The following is a 25,106-nucleotide window of genomic DNA, read 5'->3' as shown; positions in this document are numbered from 1 at the left end:
GCTGTATCAATTAGAATCTTTTTATTAAATGTTTAAATACTATCACTGTGTCCTCCTCCATGTAATCACATAACTATAGAATTTTTCTTTTAACTGAACTGTAAACTGTTATTTAAAAAATTCACACACTTAATGAAAAGCTGCAAATGGAATTTTAAATCTACATAAAACACATTTCAGGTTCTAGGAAATCATAATGAGTTACAGCAAACATACTATATGCTAGTTACTATACTGTAAGTCATATACAGTATATAAGATTAGTACAAAGTCAGATCTGTCTTCAAGATGACAGATCATCACTTATATGCCTCAAGCTAGACTTATTGTCTCAGAAATCTCAAACATCAGTATTTTTGCAAACTATCAGCACTTGCTATAACACCCTCACTACACTACATCTTGAGGTTACTACAGAAGAAATGAGGTGATAATTGCATATTAACATAATTATTCTGTAATCCCTCTGAGCAAGCTTCCTAGGTCACTCAGTAATTCAGATTAGATACAACCTTCCTGTCATCAAATCTATGCTGTCCACTTTCTGTTCATGAATAATTCTTTTTTTGATAGAAAATTAGCTTAATTTCATTCTTTTATGTACATTATTAATTGTATTTATTGTAAGTAGGTTAATATTTTGTGGGTACTTATTACATAATGCCAACCTTTGTCATGAAGTATGATTTCTCACAAAATACAGTACAATTTGCCCTCATTTCTACATTAGTTCATTAATAACTATATTGCATAGCTATAAATAAATTATAATGTTGCCCATTAGCTGAGTTACAGTTAGGATCTGTCAGATTTTTACAAATCCCATGTTCATTGAAATTATCCTTGAGAACACATGACAACTTCAGTTAGACATACATGAGGTTGGGTCAACTGTCATTCTAACTCCATAACAAATCTCAGTTAACTGAAACATTAGACCTAAAATTACTTCAGTATTTAAGCCAGATATACTATACACAATATACAAATATTTTATATATATATATATATATATATATACACACACACACACACATATATATATATACACCTGTCTCACCTAGTGTACAATCAAGTGAAGACAGAGTGTACTGTATATAAACCATATCATCCAGGTAGTATCCTAAGTGGGATGTCACATTGAGAGGAAACTCTCAAAAAAAATAGTGAACATTCATAAGGGTATCCAGCATATAACATAATGAATGCAGAGAAAACTTGGTATGTTTAACCAATTTGCCAATACAATTAACAATCTTCAAATGTTTTAAGGTTTGGCATATAGAAGGAATAATATATAATCAATATGCTTGAATCATAAAGATGTGGTTTTATCTCAAGATTAAGAAGTAGAAACAGGATTTCAAACATTCAGCATTTTAAATGGCTGTTAAGAGTGAATTGAATGACTCAGCAGGCTAGATTATTTGTCAGAACACTGTGGAAGGAAACATGGCATTGGAGATGGGACAAGATGTTTTCTAAGGCCCTTTCTTATATATACTATGCATGTTTAATGTTTGGTTATTACACTATTAACACTTTACATTATTTGAAATAATGAGCTAAAAACAAAAGTTAAATATATACTGCTGTTGCTAATTCACTTCAGTCGTTTCCGACTCTATCCGACCCCATAGTCGGCAGCCCACCAGGCTCCCCCGTCCCTGGGATTCTCCAGGCAAGAACCCTGGAGTGGGTTGCCATTCCCTCCTCCAATGCATGAAAGTGAAAAGTGAAGGTGAAGTCACTCAGTCGTGTCTGACTCCTAGCGACTCCATGGACTGCAGCCTACTAGGCTCTCTGTCCATGGGATTTTCCAGGCAAGAATACTGGAGTGGGGTGCCATTACCTTCTCCTACTGAACTTTAAAAATATTCTCTAAATTCAAAATTACCTGAAATAATCAAGTTACCTTGCAATATGTTGATAAGCTGATTCTTCAACAATGAATTATGGCATTAAATGACTAGCACATTGAGGTCACAGAGCTATATGCATCATGAAAACTCCACTTACAGAGGTATTTTCTATTGACATCACCAAAAATAAAAAAACACTGGTTACATAATGCTTTCTTGACAGCAGCATGTGGCACTGCCATGACAAACTAATGATCTAATTCTACCACCTAACACAAAATTACACTGAACTTGTTGAAGAGTTATGTTCCTGATACCATGTATTATCCTCATTATTTAATAGGAAGATGTTACAAATAGTAAGGTACTAAGCCATAAACACGTAATAATACAAAACAATTCTTATAGCAAAGTACACTAAATATTACACATAGCTTGACACATCTCAAGAAGCTGCTATATGGCAAACTGAAGCAGGTTTATGCAAGGAGGATAAAAGAAGAGGGCCCACAAAGGTGTAACTTTAACAACCTGGTAAAATCATATAATAATGAGAAGCAAGAGTAGTAGAAAAAAATGCACATTCACTAATAAAAGATTAATTCTGTAATGAGGAATTCTGCAACCGGAAGAGGCAAGGTAATAAACTGCAGCTGCAACCAAAGGAGAGCATTAAGTCATATTCAGCACAGAATGACTGTCATGTTTTTGAGCTTTCATATATAGTTAGAACAAGGTAAGTCATCATCTCAGTTTTGACAGGGTAAAGGACACACATATTCACATAGCTCCAACAAGAACAAGTCATGTCTTTTTAAAAATTAACATGAGCAAGTTCCTTCATATGACTTTCAAACCAATCAAACTTTTGACCACAGTTTATATTAATAGTTAACAGCAGTCAAAAATGCATCAATGCCACACTACTAGATAATGTGTCAACTCTGTCCTCCACCAAAAGAGTGTTAAACTGCCATAAATCATTTTATTTCAGGTCTTTCAGTATTCTTCAGTCTATGATGAGCTTCCTATTTCTGCTTAATTTTGAGATATTTTATAAACCCACCATATCCAATAAGTGCAAAAGAAGTACAAGTACAAGTGTTAGAAATCCTAGGAAGACAGACATACAATTATAAGAAGTGAAAATATAGATAATAAAAAATACCCAAAGTGGTAAGATTAGTATTATAGATGCATATGGAATGCTTCAGAAAAGAATTCTTCAAGGGCAAAGAGAAATTTACCATTAAAAAGTTACTGTGCCTACACATTTGACAACAATCAGCAAGAGACAAGGAACATGAGAAAGGAAATTTTTGAGGACAGAATCATAATCAATGTCAGATGTCTTTTTGTTTAGTGGTTATTAGAAAAGGCTAGGAATTTGTTCAAAAACTCAAAAATTAAGAATATTCTGGACTTCCGTGGTGATACAGTGGATAAGAATCCACCTACTAGTGCAGGGGACATGGTCCAAGAAGATCCCACATGACGCATAACAAGTAGGCCCATGCGCCACAACTACTTAGGCTGTGCTCTAGAGCCCAAAACCCACAACCTACTGAGCCTGAATGCCAAAACTACTGAAGTCTGTGCACTCTAGTGCTCCAGAACTACTGAGCCTGCACGCTGCAACTACTAAACTCCTGAGCCTAGAGCCTGTGCTCTGCATCAAGAAGCCACTGCAATGAGAACCCTGCACACTGCAACCAAGAGTAGCCCCACTCACTACTGCTAGAGGAAAGTCTGCATGCAGCAAGGAAGACCCAGGGCAACCAAAACAAAAAAATAATAATAATAAAGACAAATAAGATAGAATGTTCTAAGGGCTGCTGTTGAAACTTCTACTCTAGTCACATACGACTCTACAGGATTAATGTCCACTGAAGTAAGCACATCAAAGTTAGTGACATGACTGCAAATGCAAACAACTGTGGCTTTGAAAGAATTCCTTACAACAGTTGAAGAAATAATTGTATCTTAATATACTGCCTGGAACACAAGAAATGTTACGTTAGTTTATTTCTAATGCTCAAACTAGAGAAGGGCATGGCAACCCACTCCAGTATTCCTGCCTGGAGAATCCTCTGGACAGAGGAGCCTGGTGGGCTACAGTCCATAGGATCGCAAAGAGTTGGACATGACTGAAGCAACTTAGTAATGGTCAAACAATTTTGGTAACTCTTTCAAATTCAAAGCTTCACATACGCAACTGATTGTACGTTAAAAAAATTTGTGGATTTTAATGGTTAAAGTAAAACTCTCATTATAAAAGTTCCATTAATTCATTTGGCAATAATATATTAATTAATCATATTTAAGAAGCACAAAATTATTTAAGGCCTAGTGGGAAGTAAACAGGAACATTTGTACCTCTGGAGAATAAATTATTTCCCTGAGTTACAATTTAATTTTATTGAAAGGGGAGTTCAGATCATAAAAAAATTCTGTAATAAGCACTTAACCTTTCACCTATAATACATTTAAACGCTATTAAATAAATTCAAATTTACATATATTTAGATGGGAAACTGTCACACTTTCATTGAGAACTAGAAAAATGAAACAAAACTAGAAGTTTTATTTTCTATAAAATAATATTTTTATTAGACATAAATTACTGAATTTACCATTTACTCAACTTATCATTTTTCTTTTCTCTGAAATCAGCCTCAAGGGACTTCTCTGGTGGTCCAGTAGTTAAGAATGTGTCTTTCAATGCAGGGGACACAGGTTTGATCCCTGATCCAGGACAATTCCACATGCCATAGAGCAACTAGGTCAGTGCGCCACAACTACTGAAGCCCATGCGCCCTAGAGCCTACGCTCCGCAGGAAGAGAAGCCACCGCAATGAGAAGCTCATACAAAGCATCTAGAGAGCAGCCCTCACTCACCACAACTAGAGAAAGCCTACACACAGCAATGAAGACCCAGTGCAGCCAAAGGCAAATAAATAAAATAAAATCAGCCTTCAAGATTCCAATTATCTTCTGAGAAAAAGATTCCAAGGTAACCACTACTCTATAATTATCTTCATTCAGGATGGTAAAAAATCCAAATATAAGAAATTTGCTTTCCTTTAAACAAGGTATGCACCTCTATTTTTTTCAAATATTTTAAAAATTATTTTAATTGGAGGATAATTACTTCACAATATTGTGATGGTTTTTTCCCATACATCAACATGAATCGGCTATAGGTAAACATGTGTCTTTCCAATCCTGAACCCCCTCCCACCCACCCCCATCCTATCCCTCTGGGCTGTCTTGTCCCAAAGCACCAGCTTTGAGTGCCCAGTTTCATGCCTTAAACTTACCCTGGTCTCTCTTATATCACTATCTTTAAAAAAAAAAAAGAATGTATTTTTGTGAAGGCTGCTGCTGCTGCTGCTGCTAAGTTGCTGCAGTCGTGTCCAACTCTGTGCAACTCCATAGACGGCAGCCCACCAGGCTCCCCTGTCTCTGGGATTCTCCAGGCAAGAACACTGGAGTGGGTTGCCATTTCCTTCTCCAACGCATGAAAGTGAAAAGTGAAAGTGAAGTCGCTCAGTCATGTTCGACTCAGCGACCCCATGGACTGCAGCCTACCAGGCTCCTCTGTCCACGGGATTTCCCAGGCAAGAGTACTGGAGCATTTATTTACTGTGAATTTAAGTAACTATAAAATTTCACCAAAATGTTACAGAAAACACTACATTATATTTAGAAAACATAAAACTTATTAATGATCAAACACAGAACTTTTTCAAAAATTATGATTTAAAAGAATTCCTGGGATTTCCTGGTGGTCTAGCCTTAGGATTAGGCACCTTCCTGCCGTCCAGATTTAGTTCCTGTGAAATTGAAAGGTTCACTCATAAGGAACATAGACAAGTTCTTAGTAAATGTTAGTGATTCCTCTCTTCCATAAGAGATATACTGATAATTTCCAATTTTTTTAAAATTAACCAAAATGTTATCAATATTACACTACTGTTTTAGAAAGGTGACTGAAACAGAACATTGAAAATATACCAGGGAAAATTCTAACTATTCCTTTCTCTATACTTTTCTCAGCTATTTTTAAGGCCTCCTCAGACAACCGTTTTGCCTGTTTGCATTTCTTTTTCTTGGGGATGGTCTTAATCACTTCCTCCTGTACAATGTCATGAACCTCCATCTATAGTTCTTCAGGCACTCTGTCTATCAGATCTAATCTCTTGAATCTATTTGTCACTTCCACTGTATAATCGTAAGGGATTTAATTTAGGTCATACCTGAATGGTCTAGTTTTTTCCCTACTTTCTTCAATTTAAGCCTGATTTTGAATTTAAGTCTGGATCACAACAAACTGTGGAAAATTCTTAAAGAGATGGGAATACCAGACCACCTGACCTGCCTCCCGAGAAATCTGTATGCAGGTCAAGATGCAAGAGTTAGAACTGGACATGGGAAAACAGACTGGTTACTAATTGGGAAAGGAGTATGTCAAGGCTGTATATTGTCATCCTGCTTATTTAACTTATGTGCAGAGTACATCACGCAAGATGCTGGCTGGATGAAGTACAAGCTGGAATCAAGATTGCCAGGAGAAATATCAGTAATCTCAGATATGCAGATTACAGCACCCTCACGGCAGAAAGCAAAGGACTAAAGAGCGTTTTGATGAAAGTTAAAGAGGAGAGTGAAAAAGTTGGCTTAAAGCTCAACATTCAGAAAACTAAGATCATGACATCCGGTCCCATCACTTCATGGCAAATAGATGGGGAAACAGTGGCTGACTTTATTTTTTGGACTCCAAAATCACTGCAGATGGAGACTGCAGCCATTAAATTTTAAAGATGCTTGGTCCTTGGAAGAAAAGCTATGAACAACCTAGACAGCATATTAAAAAGCAGAGACATTACTTTGCCAACAAAGGTCTGTCTAGTCAAAGGTATGGTTTTTCCAGTAGTCATGTATTGATGTAAGAGTTGGACTATAAAGAAAGCTGAGTGCCGAAGAACTGATGCTTTTGAACTATGGTATTGCAGAAGACGCTTTGAGAGTCCCTTGGACTGCAAGGAGATCCAACCAGTCAATCCTAAAGGAAATCAGTCTTGAATATTCGTTGGAAGGACTGATGCTGAAGCTGAAACTCCAATACTTTTGGCCACCTGATGCGAAGAACTGACTCATTGGAAAAGACCTTGATGCTGGGCAAGATTGAAGGCAGGAGGAAAAGGGGATGACAGAGGATGAGATGATTGGTTGACATCACTGACTCTATGGACATGAGTTTGAGTAAGCTCCGGGAGTTGGTGATAGACAGGGAAGCCTGGCATTTTGCAGTCCATGGGGTCACAAAGAGTCAGACACAACTGAGTGAATGAACTGAGTTGAACTGATATCAATTAATTCATAAAGCAAAGGCCAGAGAACTGTCATATGGAAAATACTGCTTTATAAATACTGATAGTGGCAACCCACTCCAGTATTACTGCCTGGAGAATCCCATGAACAAAGAAACCTGGTGGGCTACAGTCCATAGAGTTGCAAAGGGTCGGACACAAGTGAAGCATCTGAGCATACATGCAGTGACAAAGAAGGCTATTTATGGAGAGACAGTAATTTGGAACCCATAGGATAAAGTAAAGCATGTTCTATTGTAATAACAATATCTAATAAAATCATTTAATTATCTTAGGGATATCTATTACTCCTTCAAAGAAATAATTTTTTTTTTCTATAACCTTTAACTCTATCAGACCCATAGAGCATAAGCTCAATTCACAGGTATATTTTTGTAGCATTATGTTCCAAATTACCTAAAATATTTTTAGTTAGCAGTCGATTTCCAGGAAAGCTGATTGTGAAATTCAGTATGAGGACAGGAGCAGATATACGATAGATTATAAAAGGTCGTTGCATCCAGTAGATCATCTGGCTTCTTTTAGACTAGTGACTACATGAGAGCTTTAAAACACAAAATATATGTATTTAGTTTATATGTGTATATATATAAAAAGACACTTGCTTCTTGGAAGGAAAGCTATGACAAACTGAGACAGGATATTAAAAAGCAGAGGCATCACTTTGCCAACAAAGATCCCAATTATCAAAGCTATGGTTTTTTCCAGTGGTCATGTACAGATATGAGAAGGCTGAGCACTGAAGTATTGACGCTTTCAAACTGTGGTACTGGAGAAGACTCCTGTGAGTCCCTTGGACTACAAGAAGTTCAATTAATCAATCCTAAAGGAAATCAACCTTTATATATTGGAAGGACTGATGCTGAAGCTCATGCTCTAATAATTTAGCCACCTGATGTGAAGACCTGACTCATTGGAAAGACCCTGATGCTGGGAAAGTTTGAAGGCAAAAGGAGAAGGGGGCAGCTGAGGATGAGATGGTTGGATAGCATGACTGATTCAATGGACATGAATTTGAGCAAACTCCGGACGATACTGGAGGACAGAGGAGGTTGGCATGCTACAGTCCATGGGGTTGCAAAGAGTTGAATACAACTTAGTGACCGAACAACAACAACAGCAATATATATGTGTGTGTGTGTGTGTGTGTGTGTGTGTGTGTGTGTGTGTGTGTGCGCGCGCGTGCGCGTGTGCACACACGCCTGTGTTAGTCGCTCAATCTTGTCCAACTCTTTGCAGTCCCATGGGCTGTAGCTCACCAGGCTCTTCTGTCCATGGAATTCTTCAGGCAAGAATACTGGAGTAGGTTGTCATTCCTTTCTCCAGGGGATCTTCCCAATCCAGGGATCAAACCCAGGTGTCCCTCATTGCAGGCAGATAACGTACCATCTGAGCCACCAGAGAAACCCCCAAAATATATATAATTTATATAAGTATATGAATAATTTGCTAAATCTTATCATAAATAATTTAATCAGTAAATAATCTTTATATAATTTATTATATACCACATCTAATTATATAAATATATGTTTTACACTTTATAAATTATTTAAATAGATATATTTTGTACATACATATATTAGCATTAAGCTGATTGCTAAGAATTTAGCTGGAGATGGAGATGGCAACCCATTCCAGCATTCTTGCCTGAGAAATCCCATGGACAGAGGACCCAGGCAGGCTGCAGTCCATGGGGGTCACAAAATAGTTGGATACAACTTGATGACTGAACAACAAAAACAAGAATTCAGCAGTGAAGAAGTCAGACATAAATTTATGGTGAAGCTACTAAAGCTTAGACTTTAAGATCCATCACCTACTAGTGTGTGAGTACCAGTAATGGGAAAGGAAAGCCAGGTTGCAATAAGGATGCATTTCTATGTAAGCATCTCTAGTAAATTGTCTAAAGAAGTCTCAGAAGAGAGGGATCATAAACTCTAAAGCCTCAATAATCTGTTGTGATTTCTCTTCTCATTCTAAATAATACACATGTTTATACATAATTCTGCATATTTTGTGCTTATAATTTATATCCTTTTCTTAAAGAAGGCTCCCTAAGTTGTATTAGATTCAGAATCCACAAAATTTGGACCTTTCCTGGTTGCTGCTTTCTTGCAGTCTTACAGGGAACGTGCATAATATGACAGCTAATTTGATAGAAGAAAGTACTAGACCCAGACATGGATGGGAGATAGTGAAAAGCAGGGATACTAGGACCTGAAGGGTATAAGAATTAGTAGATACCAAAACAAGGAGAGGTACAGATCCCTGAGTACAGACAGTGAAGTCCCAGTGTCTTTCGGCCAAGCAGAAAGTTAGCAGCTACAGGTTGCCATGGAAATCGACTGTGATCATAATTTTGAAGAAAATTATGAATTTGGACCAGACGAAAGGGGCAAAAAAAATCTTTTACGGCTTTCCTCCATCTGTTCTGCCTATAACAAGGAAAGATCAAAGAATTAAGTAAAACCTTGCCAGGAAGTAACAGAAGGCAGTCCCAGATAAAGTTGGTAGGGAAAGCACTTAATTAAAGTCAATGCCTTGAGAGAATAGGTCAGATAAACAGATTGGATTTTACCTTTATTATGTAGCATGCTTTGAAGTATAGATATATATCTTTAGTATTCCTCAGTATTTAATATTCCCAAGAATATAAGCCTCTAGGTCCCTATAGCATGGAAGGTATTAGTTATTAATATAATTATTTTCTTTATTTTTCAAACTTAACAGATGCTAGTAAAAGTTCAAACCTTATTGCAGTATATCGAGCAAGATGTGCTCGTCCACTCTTATTCCTCCTAATTCTGGGGGTTATCTGTCAGTTTCGTGGGCCTCTGTTTAGACCTTTATCTGTGGTAATGCAAAAATATATACTCATAAACATATGGAGAGCTTTAAAAATCCCCAAGAGGAGATAAATAAACTCATTGTTTATTTATTCATTATTATTTGCACTTGACAGTGTATCATAGCTCTATTTCTGAGTATAGATCAGCCAATTAATTGTTTCTAGTGTTACATTATATTCATAGTAGGTTTATCCCTTAATTTGAAAATTTTTTATGGAAAAATGCAAACATACACAGAAAAGCAAAGATAATTGTATAATAAAACTATCACTCAATTTCAACAAGAAACAGCTCATGGCAATTTTGTTGCATCTGTATACTCACCCAGGCTTCCCTGGTGGGTCAGTGGTAAAGAATCTGGCCTGCAATGCAGGAGACCTGGCTTTGATCCCTGTGTTGGGAAGATCCCCTGGAGGAGGGCATGGCAGCCCACTCCAGTATTCTTTCCTGGAAAATCCCATGGACAGAGGAGCCTGGCAGGCAGTAGTGCACAGGGTTGCACAGAGTCAGACATGGCTGAAGCCACTGAGCAGCAGCAGCATGTACTTACCCACTCTCCTACCCACTTACGAATTGACATTGTTGTATCTAAGATTTTACTAAATAAGTGAGACTATAATGTATATATTTGTAATTGTATCTATGCATGCATATTATCAGAACTTTGAGCCCCAGAGCACTGGAGTGAGTGAATGTCAGTTGGGGTATTCTCTGATGGAAGAGTCACCTGGGAAGGTAAATGTTTAGACTGTACTCAGTTGCCTGAGAAAAACTAAGCAGAAAACTAAAATCTGGAAGTTAGCTGTTTTGCATAGCTGGGGGCTTGGAATGGAAACCAGTCATTAGAGATAAATGTTTTCAGTTAAGATAAGCTCTAGCTTGCATGTTAAGCTAGTAAACTAGAACTTCAGAGCTATGTAACTAGGACACTAATTGGAGATTATCAAGACTGGAACTTTATGGCAACTTTGAAGGGCTCTCTAAATGTAATAATGGGAATAGAAGTTTTTATGTAGAGACCATAAAATTAGGGAAATGTGAGCTATATTTGAGAGGGCCCAGATTGCACTCAGATTTTGTTAGTGTGATTTCTCTGAAGATTATCAGATGTTTGCATTATTCAGACCTAGTTATAAAATAACATGCTTTACCAATAAAGAGAACTCTGTTTTATCTGACTCAGAAAAAGGATCTATATCTTTTTAAACTCTCCTAAGTGTTAGTTGAAGGACTGTTGAGGCATGATTGACTTCTAGAAGAGTTCAGAATTCTGATTTCTTAATTCAGAATATGCTAGAAAAGCAAAGATAATTGTATAATAAAACTATCACTAGATAGTGATATATATGTGATACTTTATATCACATATATATTTATTTCTAGCATATATATATAGTTTAGTGATATATATATGCTAGAAATCATATGTGATTGACCACATGAGCTATTGCATTAATTAGGTTGTAAGTTGTAATGTTTCCAGTTAATGGAGTTGGGTAAAGTGTGGAGCAAATGAAAGAATTATTTCTAAGGAGGAATCACTCTTCCTTGGAATTGAATTGAACATAGGAGTTAGGGATTTAAAAAATGGAATGATGAGGCTTTTAGGACACAGTGACCAGGAGAGTGATGGTACGATCAACAGAAAGAGGATTTCTGGGAGGGAAAAGGGAGTTTGCAGGGAATAGTGACGAGTTCAGAAGATTCTTGAAGTCAGAGAATTGTGGACTGTGGATGTTGGTTTTAGAATGGCTCATATATAGAGCTTTGACTGAAGTCATTTAAATAAGTCATCTACTGGAACTTGTAAAAGAACTTAAGGTTGAGGAGTAGTTCTTAGAATATCTTCCCATTTAGTATGCAGAAAGTTAAAATGAAGCTGAGGAAAACCTGTCAGAGATGAGAGAGCCTAGACAGAGCAGTGACCCAGAAGAGGGGAGCCAACCCTTTCCTGTGTCTTCTACAGTGGCTTAGTTATTAAAGGAAAATCAAAAGTGTTTCTTATTTTCTCATCAACAAACTTGAATAAGTTATTGTATAGAGTTGAGAAACTCCTCACTTAGGCTACCAGAACTTATTTTATTACTTTTATGATTAAGCACTGTCACCAAGACGTAAAGAACTTCCTCATCACTTCTCTGTGTGTGTTAGGTGGTCAGTCGTATCTGATTCTTTCCAATCCCTTGGACCATAGCCCTCCAGGCTCCTCTGTCTATAGGATTTTCCAGGCAAGAATACTGGAGTGGGTTGCCATTTCCTTATCCAGGGGATCTTCCCAACCCAGGGATTGAACCCAGGTCTCCTGCATTGCAGGCTGATTCTTTACCATCTGGGCCAGACAGTTATCATATTGGAAACTTAATTAGGTATATATGTCCCACCCAGATAGGATACAAAGGAACAATGAAGAAATGTCAAGAAAATATTCCAAGTAAAACTTGAGAGTTGTCACATTAGTGACATAGAATCCACTGTGTCATCAGCACAGCATTGCTGGGATCAGTCATACCATACGAAGGGTGCAAGCAAGTGAACTAAGTTATTGAGTGCCTGCTATGTAATAACAGAGTGCTTTCTTTAAACTTAACAGCAACTTTGAGAGAGAGGTGTTATGATACTCATGAAGAAGAACTGAGGGTTAGAGCAAAAAGTTGCATGTGAATTTGGATGGAAATTGAAGTGTTAGATGTCTGATTTAAACCATGAGATTTTCAGATCATGGAGCCAATAGGTGGAGAGTAGGTGGAGGTTTGGTGCATGCTTAATTGCTCAGTCGTGCCTGACTCTTTGAGACCTCATGGACCATAGCCCACCAGTCTCCTCTGTCCATGGGATTTTCCAAGCAAGAATACTATGTATCTACCTGCTCCCCTCCTATTTCCTCCATGATATGAGAATCTAATAGCTGTGCTATTACATAGTAGGCATTCAGTAACTTAGGTCACTTGCTCGCACCCTTCATATGGTATGACTGAATGCATGGATTCCATGTCAGGAGATTTAGGTAACATAAGAATGGCAGACACAACATCTGAATGTGCTTATTGCCACTGAACTGTACACTTAAAATGGTCGATTTTATATTATGTATCTATTACCACAGTAAAAAAAATAAAAGAGTGGTGGAATTTTGAAGATACTGATGCTGTGTGAAAGATACATGGGGATTCATTATATTTGATTCCCTGTGTATATATTTGAAATTTTCCATAGTCAAAAGGTTAAAAAGTAAGATTCTTTAAAGTCAGATTTAAATCATGCAACATCTTTGCTGAAGCATGGGTATTAGTATTCAAACTGTCTGTTATACAACATCCGCATACCATCTACTTACTTGAAAAACATATATCTTTTTAACCATATTGTTACTATGAGATCATCATAGTCACAATTAAACTTAAGTCATGCTAATGTGCTATGCTAAGTCGCTTCAGTCGTGTCAGACTCTGTGTGACCCCATAGATGGCAGCCCACCAGGCTCCCCCACCCCTGGGATTCTCTAGGCAAGAACACTGGAGTGGGTTGCCATTGCCTTCTCCAATGCATGAATGTGAAAAGTGAAAATGAAGTCGCTCAGTCGTGTCCGACTCTTAGCAACCCCATGGACTGCAGCCTTCCAGGCTCCTCCGTCCTTGGGATTTTCCAAGCAAGAGTACTGGAGTGTGTTGCCATTGCCTTCTCTCTTAATTCCTTAAGTCATAGGAATTAAACATAGTCACAAGGAAACTTAAAAGGCATGAAAATTAAAAGAAATATGTGTTCCTGGGTTGGATCAATAAAATTTCTGTGAAGGACATTTAGGTCTATAAATTAGATAATAATGTTGTTATATAATTTTTGTTAATGTTATTTTTTGATTTTGATTGATTATTTTAGTGAAAATTTCCTAACTTTGATAATTACACCTTCATACTTGCCATTGATCTTAGGAAAAACACACGAAAATTTTTAAGAGTTAAAAAAAAAAGTCACAATTCTTGAGATCCCTCACGTATAACTTCTTCATGATTTAGCTGTGTGAGCATCTCACCTCAGGATAGCAGTCTTTGACACTCAAACAAAAGCAGCTTTCCACCCAGTCTCCATCAAATTTACCTGATTTCTTGTCTTCATAGGACTGCTGCTGCTGCTGCTAAGTCACTTTAGTCATGTCCGACTCTGTGCGACCCCATGGACAGCCAGGGCTCCCATCCCTGGGATTCTCTAGACAAGAACACTGGAGTGGGTTGCCATCTCCTTCATAGGACTACTGCCATCCAAATTTATCTTATTATTGCCTATCATCTCCCTCAATCCCCATCTTCCTTTCCTCCTTATTTAGTGTATAGGTCACTGAAAGCAGGGACCTTGTCTGTCTTACTAATTTCCATAGACCCATTGTCTAGAACGGTATCTAGCACATAACAGGTACTTAGCACTATTTGTCAAATGGATGAATGCATTTATATATACAAAGATGAGATGAATAGCAGCAGAAAAACATTGGTTGTAGGAATTGATGTTATAGATAACTAAAAAATTTATCAAATACCACTAGCCAGTTGATTTTGTAATTGAAAATGCCCATGACTCCAAAATAATTAACACTTGGAATGCGATCTGCTATAATGGTAGCAATGATTGGTTACTTTCTTTATAAAGCAAAAGCCTAAGGAGATAGGACATGGCATAAGGATTAGGGAAAATTGGATTTCCAAACTTAACTGGTGTAACAGTTAGGGGAGAATGCCTGAAGTCCAAACTATCCTGGACTGTTCCTGGAGCACTACATATGCCCCTGAGAGAGAAAGGGTCTCCAGGCTGATGAAACAGAGCATTCATACACTTTGAAAACAGCTCATTGGCCTGAGGGCCCATCCTAATGAAAAATTTCACATTCCAACTTACTTTTTTGTCTGTTAAGTGGGCATGTCTTTATTACTTTGCCATATTTTGAGGCATGCTAGAGAAGAGCTAAGGCAAGCATTTGTTTAATATAGGCATTAAGTAACAACATTCCTCATTTCATCTTCTTCTGACCTTTTCAAAGCTCTTCTTCAAAGCTATTCTCTGAGGCTATATTTACCCCGTATTAAATGTCTCTCTGAGTAAATTCTTTGGGTAAGGATCAGTCTTCATGGTGTTTTGCTAATGCAAGACTTTGGAGCTATCTATAAATGACAGGTCTCCCTTGTACAGTTGGTGGGAGCAGTACCACCACTCTGACCCCTGAGTAGCAGGAACCATTTCCCAGTCTTCAATTTTTGAAGGAATTTGTAAGGAGCTGGACTTCATTAGACTCTTAAATGCATAAAAATGCCAACCACATTTTGCAGACATGACGTTTTCAGACACTTGTGACTTCAAAAATACCCTTTATTCTTTCCAATGCAGTAAGAAGGCTGTTCCCCCATGGAGGCCTAGCGACAAAGCAAGCTTGAAGTTTTGTTTCGTTTGGCTTATATAGAATTACTGATGAACTAGCTAGAAGTGCTCCCCCACACCCCGATGCCACACCCTTTTTTATGTTTGAGGTGGAGGAGGTGAATGGTAGAAACAAAGCTAAAGTTGTCTTCATTTCATTCTTCTTTATGTCTAACATGATCAAATATATTTTTACATAAATATAGATACCAATAATGTTTTCACCTTGATGATCAATAAAAGATAAAAACAAGTAGCTAATGATTGGATTTATTGGCTGAAAGGAAAACTGTTTTGGATCATTTAGTAGGACTGTATTCTGGCAGAAGTATCTACACATCTAATCAACAGGCATAGGATTTTACCTCTTTAGTGATACATTAATTCATCAGTTCTTTTGGAGAAGGGAATGGCAAACCACTTCAGTATTCTTGCCTTGAGAACCCCATGCTGCTGCTGCTGCTAAGTCACTTCAGTCGTGTCCGACTCTGTGCGACCCCATAGACGGCAGCCCGCCAGGCTCCCCCGTCCCTGGGATTCTCCAGGCAAGAACACTGGAGTGGGTTGCCATTTCCTTCTCCAATGCATGAAAGTGAAAAATGAAAGTGAAGTTGCTCAGTTGTATCCGACTCTTAGCGACCCCATGGACTGCAGCCTACCAGGCTGCTCCATCCATGGGATTTTCCAGGCAAGAGTACTGGAGTGGGGTGCCATTGCCTTCTCTGATGAGAACCCCATGAACAGCATGAAAATGCAAAAAGATAGGACACTGAAAGATGAACTCCCCAGGTCGGTAGGTGCTCAATATGCTGCTGGAGATTAGTGGAGAAATAACTCCAGAAAGAATGAAGAGACAGAGCCAAAGCAAAAACAGTACCCAGTTGTGGATATGACTGGTGATGGAAGTAAAGTCTGATGCTGTAAAGAGCAATATTGCACAGGAACTTGGAATGTTAGGTCCATGAATCAAGATAAATTGGGAGTGGTCAAACAGGAGATGGCAAGAGCAAACATCAACATTTTAGGAGTCAGCAAACTAAAATGGACTGCAATGGGTGAATTTAACACATATGACCGTTATATCGACTACTGTGGGCAAGAATCCTTTAGAAGAAGTGGAGTAGCCATTATAGTCAACAAAAGAGTCTGAAATGCAGTACTTGGATGCAGTCTCAAAAATGATAGAATAATCTCTGTTCAGTTCCAAGGCAAACCATTCAATATCACAGTAATCCAAATCTATGACCAGACCAGTAATGCTGAAGAAGCTGAACAGTTCTATAAAGACCTACAAGACCTTCTAGAACTACACCCAGGAATGATGTCCTTTTCATTATAGGGGACTGGAATGCAAAAGTAGAAAGTCAAGAGATACCTGGAGTAACAGGCAAATTTGACAGTACAAATTTGGAGTACACAATGAAGCAGATCAAAGGCTAATAGAGTTTTGCCAAGAGAATGCATGGGTCATAGCAAACACCCTCTTCCAACAACACAAGAGAAGACTCTACACATGGACATCACCAGATAGTCAATACCAAAATCAGATTGATTATATTCTTTGCAGCCAAAGATGGAAAAGCTCTATACAGCAGCAAAAACAAGACCAGGAGCTGACTGTGGCTCAGATCATGAACTCCAGATTGCCAAATTCAGACTTAAATTTAAGAAAGTAGGGAAAACCACTAGACCATTCAGATATGACCTAAATTAAATCTCTTATGATTATACAGTGGAAGTGATAAATAGATTCAAGGGATTAGATCTGATAGACAGAGTGACTGAAGAACTATGGATGGAGGTTTGTGACATTGTACAGGAAACAGAGATCAAGACCATCCCCAAGAAAAAAAAATGCAAAAAGGCAAAATGGTTGTCTGAGGAAGCCTTACAAATAGTAGAGAAAAGAAGAGAAACTAAAGGCAAAGGAGAAAAGGAAAGATATATCCATTTGAATGCAGAGTTTCAAACAGTAGCAAGGAGAAATAAAAAATCCTTCCTTAGTGATCAATGCAAAGAAATAGAGGGAAACAATAGAATGGGAAAGACTAGAGATCTCTTCAAAATTAGAGATACCAAGGGAATATTTCATGCAAAGATGGGCACAATAAAGGACAGGAATGATGTTGACCTATCAGAAGCAGAAGATATTAAGAGGTGGCAAGAATACACAGAAGAACTAGACAAAAAAGACCTTCATGACCCAGATACCCACAATGGTGTGATCACTCACCTAGAGCCAGACATCCTGGAATGCGAAGTCAAGTAGGCATTAGGAAGCATCACTACGAACAAAGCTAGTGGGGGTGATAGAATTGCAGTTGAGCTATTTCAAATCCTAAAAGATGATGCTGTGAAAGTGCTGCACTCAATATGCCAGCAAATTTGGAAAACTCAGCAGTGGCCACAGGACTGAAAAAGGTCAGTTTTCATTCCAATCCCAAAGAAGGGCAATGCCAAAGAATGTTCAAACTACTGCACAGTTGCACTCACCTCACATGCCAGGAAAGTAATGCTCAAAATTATCGAAGCCAGGCTTCAACAGGATGTGAAACGAGAACTTCCAGATGTTCAAGCTGGATTTAGAAAAGGCAGAGGAACCAGAGATCAAATTGCCAACCTCCATTCAATCATCAAAAAAAGCAATAGACTTCCAGAAAAACATCTACTTTTGCTTTATTGACTACTCCAAAGCCTTTGAGTGTGTGGATCACAACAAACTGTGGAAAATTCTTAAAGAGATGGGACCACCTGACCTGCTTCCTGAGAAATCTGTATGCAGGTTAATAAGGAACAGTTAGAACTGGACACGAAACAACAGACTGGTTCCAAATGGGAAAAGGAGTACGTCAAGGCTGTATATTGTCACTCTGCTTATTTAACTTATATGCAGAGTACATCAAGAGAAATGCTGGGCTTGATAAAGCACAAGGTGGAATCAAGATTGCTGAGAGAAAATTCAGTAATCTCCAATATGCAGATGACACCACCCTTATGGCAGAAAGTGAAGAAGAGCTAAAGAACCTCTTGATGAAATTGAAAGAAGAGAGTGAAAAAGTTGGCTTGAACTCAACATTCAGAAAACTAAGATCATGGCATCTGGTACCATCACTTCATGGCAAATAGATAGGGAAACAGTGGAAACAGTGACAGATTTTATTTTTAGGGGTTCCAAAATCACTGCAGATGGTGACTGCAGCCATGAAATTAAAAGACACTTGCTCCTTGGAAGAAAAGCTATGACCATCCTAGATAGCATATTAAAAAGCAGAGACATTACTTTGCCAACAAAGGTCTGTCTAGTCAAAGCTATGGTTTTTCCAGTGGTCATGTATGGATGTGAGAGTTGGACTATAAAGAAAGCTGAGTGCTGAAGAATTGATGCCTTTGAACTGTGGTGTTGAAGAAGACTCTTGAGAGTCCCTTAAGCAGCAGGGAGATCCAACCAGTCAATCCTAAAGGAAATCAGTCCTGAGTATTCACTGGAGGTACTGGTGCTGAAGCTGAAGCTCCAATACTTTGGCCACCTGATGTGAAGAACTGACTCATTGGAAAAAAAAAAAAAAAAAAAAAACCTGTTTCTGGGAAAGATTGAAGGCAGGATAAGGGGATGACAGAGGATGAGATGACTGGTTTTCATCACCGACTCAAAGGACATGAGTTTGAGCAAGCTCTGGGAGTTGCTGATGGACAGGGAAGCCTGGCATGCTGCAGTCCATGGGTTTGCAAAGAGTTGGACACGATTGAGCAATTGAACTGAAGTGAACTGAACTGAATTTGTCAGTTCTTCTTTTAAGCTCAGCTCAAGGGCTTCCTTTGTAGCTCAGCTGGTAAAGAATCTGCCTGCAATGTGGGAGACCTGGGTTCGAGCCCTGAGTTGGGAAGATCCCCTGGAGAAGGGAAAGGCTATCCCACTCCAGTATTCTGGCCTGGAGAATTCCATGGATTGTATAGTCCATGGGCTCACAAAGAGTTGGGCACGGTGAGTGACTTTCACTTTCACTTTCAAGGTTATATTAGGTTTTATAAAAATGAGAAATGGTAATGAACATATTTTCCCATACTATTCCAGACACAGGTAATGTTTAACTGTTACATGTCTTGTATAGTTTGGAAAATATACAAAACAGGGTAATTTCAAGGAGCCATTTTCATTTTGTGCATGCTGTAAAAATAAAATTAGATAAGTAGAAACTTGAAATAGAAATTGAGTGACAGGAAGAATAATTCTAGAGAAGGGGTGTGGAATTATGCATCAGAAAACTGGCCCACAGCTCTGTTTCTATGCAATATTAGGCAAATTTTGAGATCTGTAGGCTTTCATTCAAACACTCACTGTATGGGCAATATAATATGATGAATAAATATGAATTTATTTTGAAAAGAAAGAAGTGCTATAATACTGGGGAACCAAAAGGGTTATTTAGTTAAACACACGTATTTCTGCAGCAGAAATGCATTTACTCTGTAGAGATACTGTTGTATGAGATCAAGTGCCATTTAACAGGTAGTTTGGTTAAGTATTTGAAACTTATGAATAAGGCAAACAATGTTTCATTTGGGAAGTAATCACTTTCAAGGAAAAAGTCTACCTGTCTTCCATCCTGTCTTTCCCAGCAGATGGGCTAAACACATAGTCTGTCTGCTTTTTCAGACGTTATTGGTCCTCAACACTAAGCCATCTGGCTTCCATTTCCATCTGTATTAATTTTCTTGAAGCTAATTGGTCTTCATTTGATGGCTGGTCCCAAAGCCTTTTGTTAAGGCTTCGGTACTATCTGCTGTAGCATTACATTTGTTCCCTCCTCCAGATTCTAGTACCTCCCCCACCTCCCCACTCGTTTCTAACATTATGTATTCATATTGTAAAGGGGAAAACAATGATAAGCTGTGGGGGAATGATAGAAAATGAGACACAAGGTTATACGTAAGTTGTGAAACATACGATATCCTCTTTGTTCCGTGACAATAACATTTTTGTAAAATGTTTATAGATAGAAACTCAGAAAAAGAGGAACTATGAGTGCCATCTTGTGGCAAGGCATGCCCTACCACAGCTAATTTGACATACTTCACCCACTGCTCTTCCCCTGCCCAAATATTGTATAGCTGTATGTGTTCTGCCTGTATGTGTCATTTAATACTGATGCTATTCCTTTTTGAAGCTTTTTAAAAATCTGTAGTCTATTTGTCACTGCAGTAGTTCTCAGTCTTTATCTTCTTTTACGTATCTTCTTTAATTTTCAAGATTTGCTATTATATCCACCTTATTATATTGAAAATCACCTTCTTCTTTGGATCTTATTGCTATTCTTTCATCTTGGTTCTTGAATCATTCTATGACTTTCTCTTATCTCTTCTTGACACTTCCACTTACTTCTCTCCTGACAACTATAGCTCTACACTAAGACTCAGCCCATAGTAGAGTTGTCAGATAGACAACAGGACCTTCCCTGGTCCAGTGTTTAAAAATCTGCCTTGCAATGCAAGGGACCTGAGCTTGATCCCTGATTGGGGAACTAAGTTCCCACATGCCTTGGAGCAATTAAGCCGACATGCTGCAACTACTGAGCCCAGGTACTCTGGAGCCCATGTGCCACAACCCAACACAGACAAATATATAATAAATGTTAAAAAATTTTTTTCAGGTTCCAGCCTCCAGTTTGTGCACAGACTACTATGTCTGAGTAGGGCTGAGCATGTGTGGACCATTCCAGGTGATTGCTGATGCCTTTGAGGGCAGGATGCAAGTCTTGTAAGAAAACCTGAGGGATAATATTGATAAAAATTTAGAGATGAGTAATTGGAACAGGAGGGAGAACAAGATGGGGGAGGAGTAGGTGGATGTGGAGTACATCTCTCCCCACAGATACATCAAGAATACACCTTCAGAAACAGAAGTGCATTCAGAACACCAGCTGAGAATGGACAGGAATACCTGACCAGAGGAAAAGAATATATAGAACCACTCAGAACTTGGTAGGATGAAGGAACTAGTGGGAATAATAGAAGTGTTAGTAGGACTGGACCTGCCCTTAGTGGGTGGGGGAACTGAAGCAGGGGTCCAGCCTCAACATCGGGGCAATGGTCTGAGTCAGAGGAGAAACATTTAAGGCCGAGAGTTAAACAGTTGATCTGGGGCAGCCTAAATGAAATGAGAATCACAGTCCTTGCCGCAGCCATACATACCCCAGATAGAGACACAGGTCCCCTGGAAGGTGCAGCGGCTGGGAGCTGGAGTTTAGGGTTTGTGGAGCAATCTAGGGCGAGGGCTGCTGTTGACTATGGAGAGACTGATCAGGGGGATGTGAGGGAGGAGATTGTGGTAGGAAATGCCTGTGGAGGAAAGCCGGGCAGCCATGGAAGCAAGGTGATACTGTTGAGTCACGTGTAGGGGTGGAGCCATCACCACAGCCTCTCTCTCCCCACAAGCCAACATCCGCAGCTGAACAATAGGGAGGCTGGTCCATCAAATGGCTGACACACTGAACTACAGAGCAGGACGCCACCCAGAGTGCTCCTTTCAGTGACTGATGTGCTGAACTACAGAGTAGGACCCTAGCCAGGGGTGCCCCTCTACTCACCGAACAACAGAGGAGTCCAGGCAAGGGAGCCCTCTAGGTTCCTGAACGGGCGGAGCTACAGGGAAAGACTGGACAAAGAGGCCTTATGATAGCCAGCTACAAGAGGCTCAAAAAAATACTCTGATAGGGCCATAATTCCTGCGGTGGAGGCAGTCCATGTCCCTGCACACTTGACACCACCAGGGTCCCCGCAAACCAAGCAGCTGCGCCACCTTCACGCTCAACTCTCACTGAAGCAGAGCTGCCACAGGCAAAAAAAGTCTTGCATCTGTAAGTGCAGGGTTGCTTCAGTAGTGTCCGACTCATTGTGACCCTGTAGACTGCGGCTTGCCAGGCTTCTCTGGCAGGAAGTGGGGGTTCTCCAGGCAAGAATACTGGAGCTTATTGGCCAACACTGGTTGCCATACCCTTCTAAAGCACTATATTTCCTGCTGCCCTGGCTGCCAACTCCCCTGAGTACCTAATGCTGCCAGAATCCCTGCGACCCAAGCAGCTGCACCACTCCACACCTGGCCCTCACAGAGGCAAACCCAAGTCCTCCAGGACAACCTCAGGAGCAAATCCCAGTGGGCAACCCACGTACAGAGGTGGAAATAAAACCACAGTTGAAACCCAGGGGCACTGTGGCTAAGGAAGAAGACACAAAACCTTCCCACCAGCTGTACAAGCTGCAGATTAAATCCACACGATCAACTAGGCAGACTGGGTGTCTATGGAATACTTAAAAGGGCATTGAGGGCACTCACAAAAGAAAAGCACTAGTTCTGTTAGCTGTGGACATTGGAGGCAAGAACACACAGGGGTAGGACCAGATTAGAGTCTGAACTGCCACCACAGCAGGTCCAGAGATCAGCACAGTGTTGGAGGGCATCCTAGGGAGGTAAAGTGGACTGTGACTCACAGCAAGGGCAAGGACTCTGACAGCGATGACTCAAGAAAAACATTTTTTATTCTTCTTGACTTGTTCTGTAGATTCTTTTGGATTTTTTTTTTTTTTTCTCTTTCCCCTGCTGTTGTAGTTGTCAATTTTATTGGCACTATGAAATCTAATTAAGCTTTTGAGCTTTTTTTTTTTTTCCTCAGTCACATTTTTTATTGTTGTTATAAACCTTTGTCTCTACGTTGGTTTTTTGCAGTTCTCTGGAGTTTTCCTTTTTTTCCCCTTTTTTCTTTTTCTTTTTTTTTTCTTTTCTCTTTTTTTATAATTTCATTAAAATATTTTTAAACCTATTATATTTTTTTCTACATTTATTCCTCTGTTTGCTTTTCCTAGTGTTTTTTTCCCCTTTCAGTTAATCTTTAATGTATATAAATCTTCTACACCTACCACTATTTAACTGTGCATATCTATTCTTTCTTTCTTTACTTTCTTTCCTTTCCTCTCAACGTTTTGTTAGTTTTATTTTCATTGCTTTATTTCCCAATTGGTACCCTGCTTTAGTTTCATTTTCCAGTTTGTGCTTTAGTTAGTTTTGTTCTAGTAGATACAATTTTTGATTTCCTTTGTTCTCAGGTCAGTCTATTGTACTTTAGTTTTGTTGGACTGTTTTCATTTTGCTTATGGGTGTATATCTATATGTGTATATTCAGTCACAGTTTTTATTGTTGTTATAAACCTCTGCCTCTACAGTGGGCTTTTGCAGTTCTCTGGAGTTTTCCTTTTTTTCTTTCTTCTCCCATTTTTTTTCTTTTCTCTTTTTTATAATTTTAATTTTTAAAGCCTGTTATTTTCTACATTTATTCCTTTGTTTGGACAAAGTCCCACATTTATTCATTTATTTCCTACTGTTCTTTTCCCCTTGCAGTTAATCTTTAATGTGTATAAATCTTCATCTACCTCTATTTGACTTTCCATATCTATTCTTTGTTCTTTTCTTTCCTCTAAACATATTTGTTACTTTTGTTTTCATTGTTTTATTCCCCACTTGCTTTAGTTTTGTTTTCTGGTTTGTGCTTTAGTTAGTTTTGTTCTTAACTGGCATACATAATTTTTGATTTCCTTTGTTCACCAGGTCAATCTACTGTACTTTACTTTTGTTGGGCTGTTTTGACTTTGCTCATGGATTTATATGTATATGTGTATGTGCCATTATTTTAATTATTATTTGCCTGATTTTCTAACTGTCATTTGTCTGGGGTTCATCTTTGGTGTCTCATTTTTGGATATTTGTTTTGATCTCACTTAATGCCATAACAAATCACTTGTTGAATCTTTGTTCCTGACCAAAGATCAAGCCTGAGCCTTTGGAATAGGAGCACTGACTCCAAGACCCTAGGATATCAGAGAATTAACTCTAGGGAGTATCAAATACTGAGAACTCACACAAAGGAAACCACTTGAATACAAGACCCGGAATCACCCAACCACCAGTAGCAACCTGTGCAGGATGCCTCGTCTAAACAACAAACAAAACAAAAATACAAGCCCAATCATCAGCAGACAGGATTACCACCTCACTCAGCCTTGCTCATCAAAGACAAACAAACAAATAACAACAACAACAACAACAAAAGTCAGCACAAATATCACTCTATACCAACCTTACACAAACCAGTGGACCAACCTTAGGAGGACAGAAACCAAAAAAGAAAGAATTCAGCCTTGAAGCCTGGGAAAAGGAGACTTCAAACACAATAAGTTTAAAAAAAAGGAAAGGCAGAGAAATACTACATAAATGAAGGAACAAACTAGAAACACAGAAGTCCAAATAAATGAAGAGGAAATAGGCAAACTATGAAAAAGAATTCAGAATAATGATAGTAAAGATGATCAAAACTTTGAAGACAAAATTGAGAAAATTCAAGAATCAATTAACAAAGACCTAGAAGAATTAAAGAATAAACATACAGAGACAAACAAGACAATTACTGAAATTAAAAATAGTCTAAATGGAATCAATAGCAGAATATCTGAAGCAGAAGGACAAATCAGTGAGCTGGAAGATGAAATGGTGGAAATAACTTCTGAAGAGCAGAATAAAGTAAAAAGAATGAAAAGAACTGAGGATAGTC

The 25,106-nt window shown here is 38.6% G+C and overlaps 1 protein-coding gene across 1 annotated transcript in view; it reads left to right on the top strand.

The window, feature by feature from the left end:
• HPSE2 (heparanase 2 (inactive)) overlaps window positions 1–25,106 on the top strand; it is a 724,439-nt gene that overhangs the window by 358,997 nt on the left and 340,336 nt on the right. The gene's annotated exons all lie outside the window — the stretch shown is intronic.

The sequence above is a fragment of the Bos indicus genome, chromosome 26 (assembly GCF_029378745.1).
Source record: "Bos indicus isolate NIAB-ARS_2022 breed Sahiwal x Tharparkar chromosome 26, NIAB-ARS_B.indTharparkar_mat_pri_1.0, whole genome shotgun sequence".
NCBI lineage: Eukaryota > Metazoa > Chordata > Mammalia > Artiodactyla > Bovidae > Bos > Bos indicus.
This window is presented reverse-complemented; position numbering and strand designations above follow the sequence as displayed.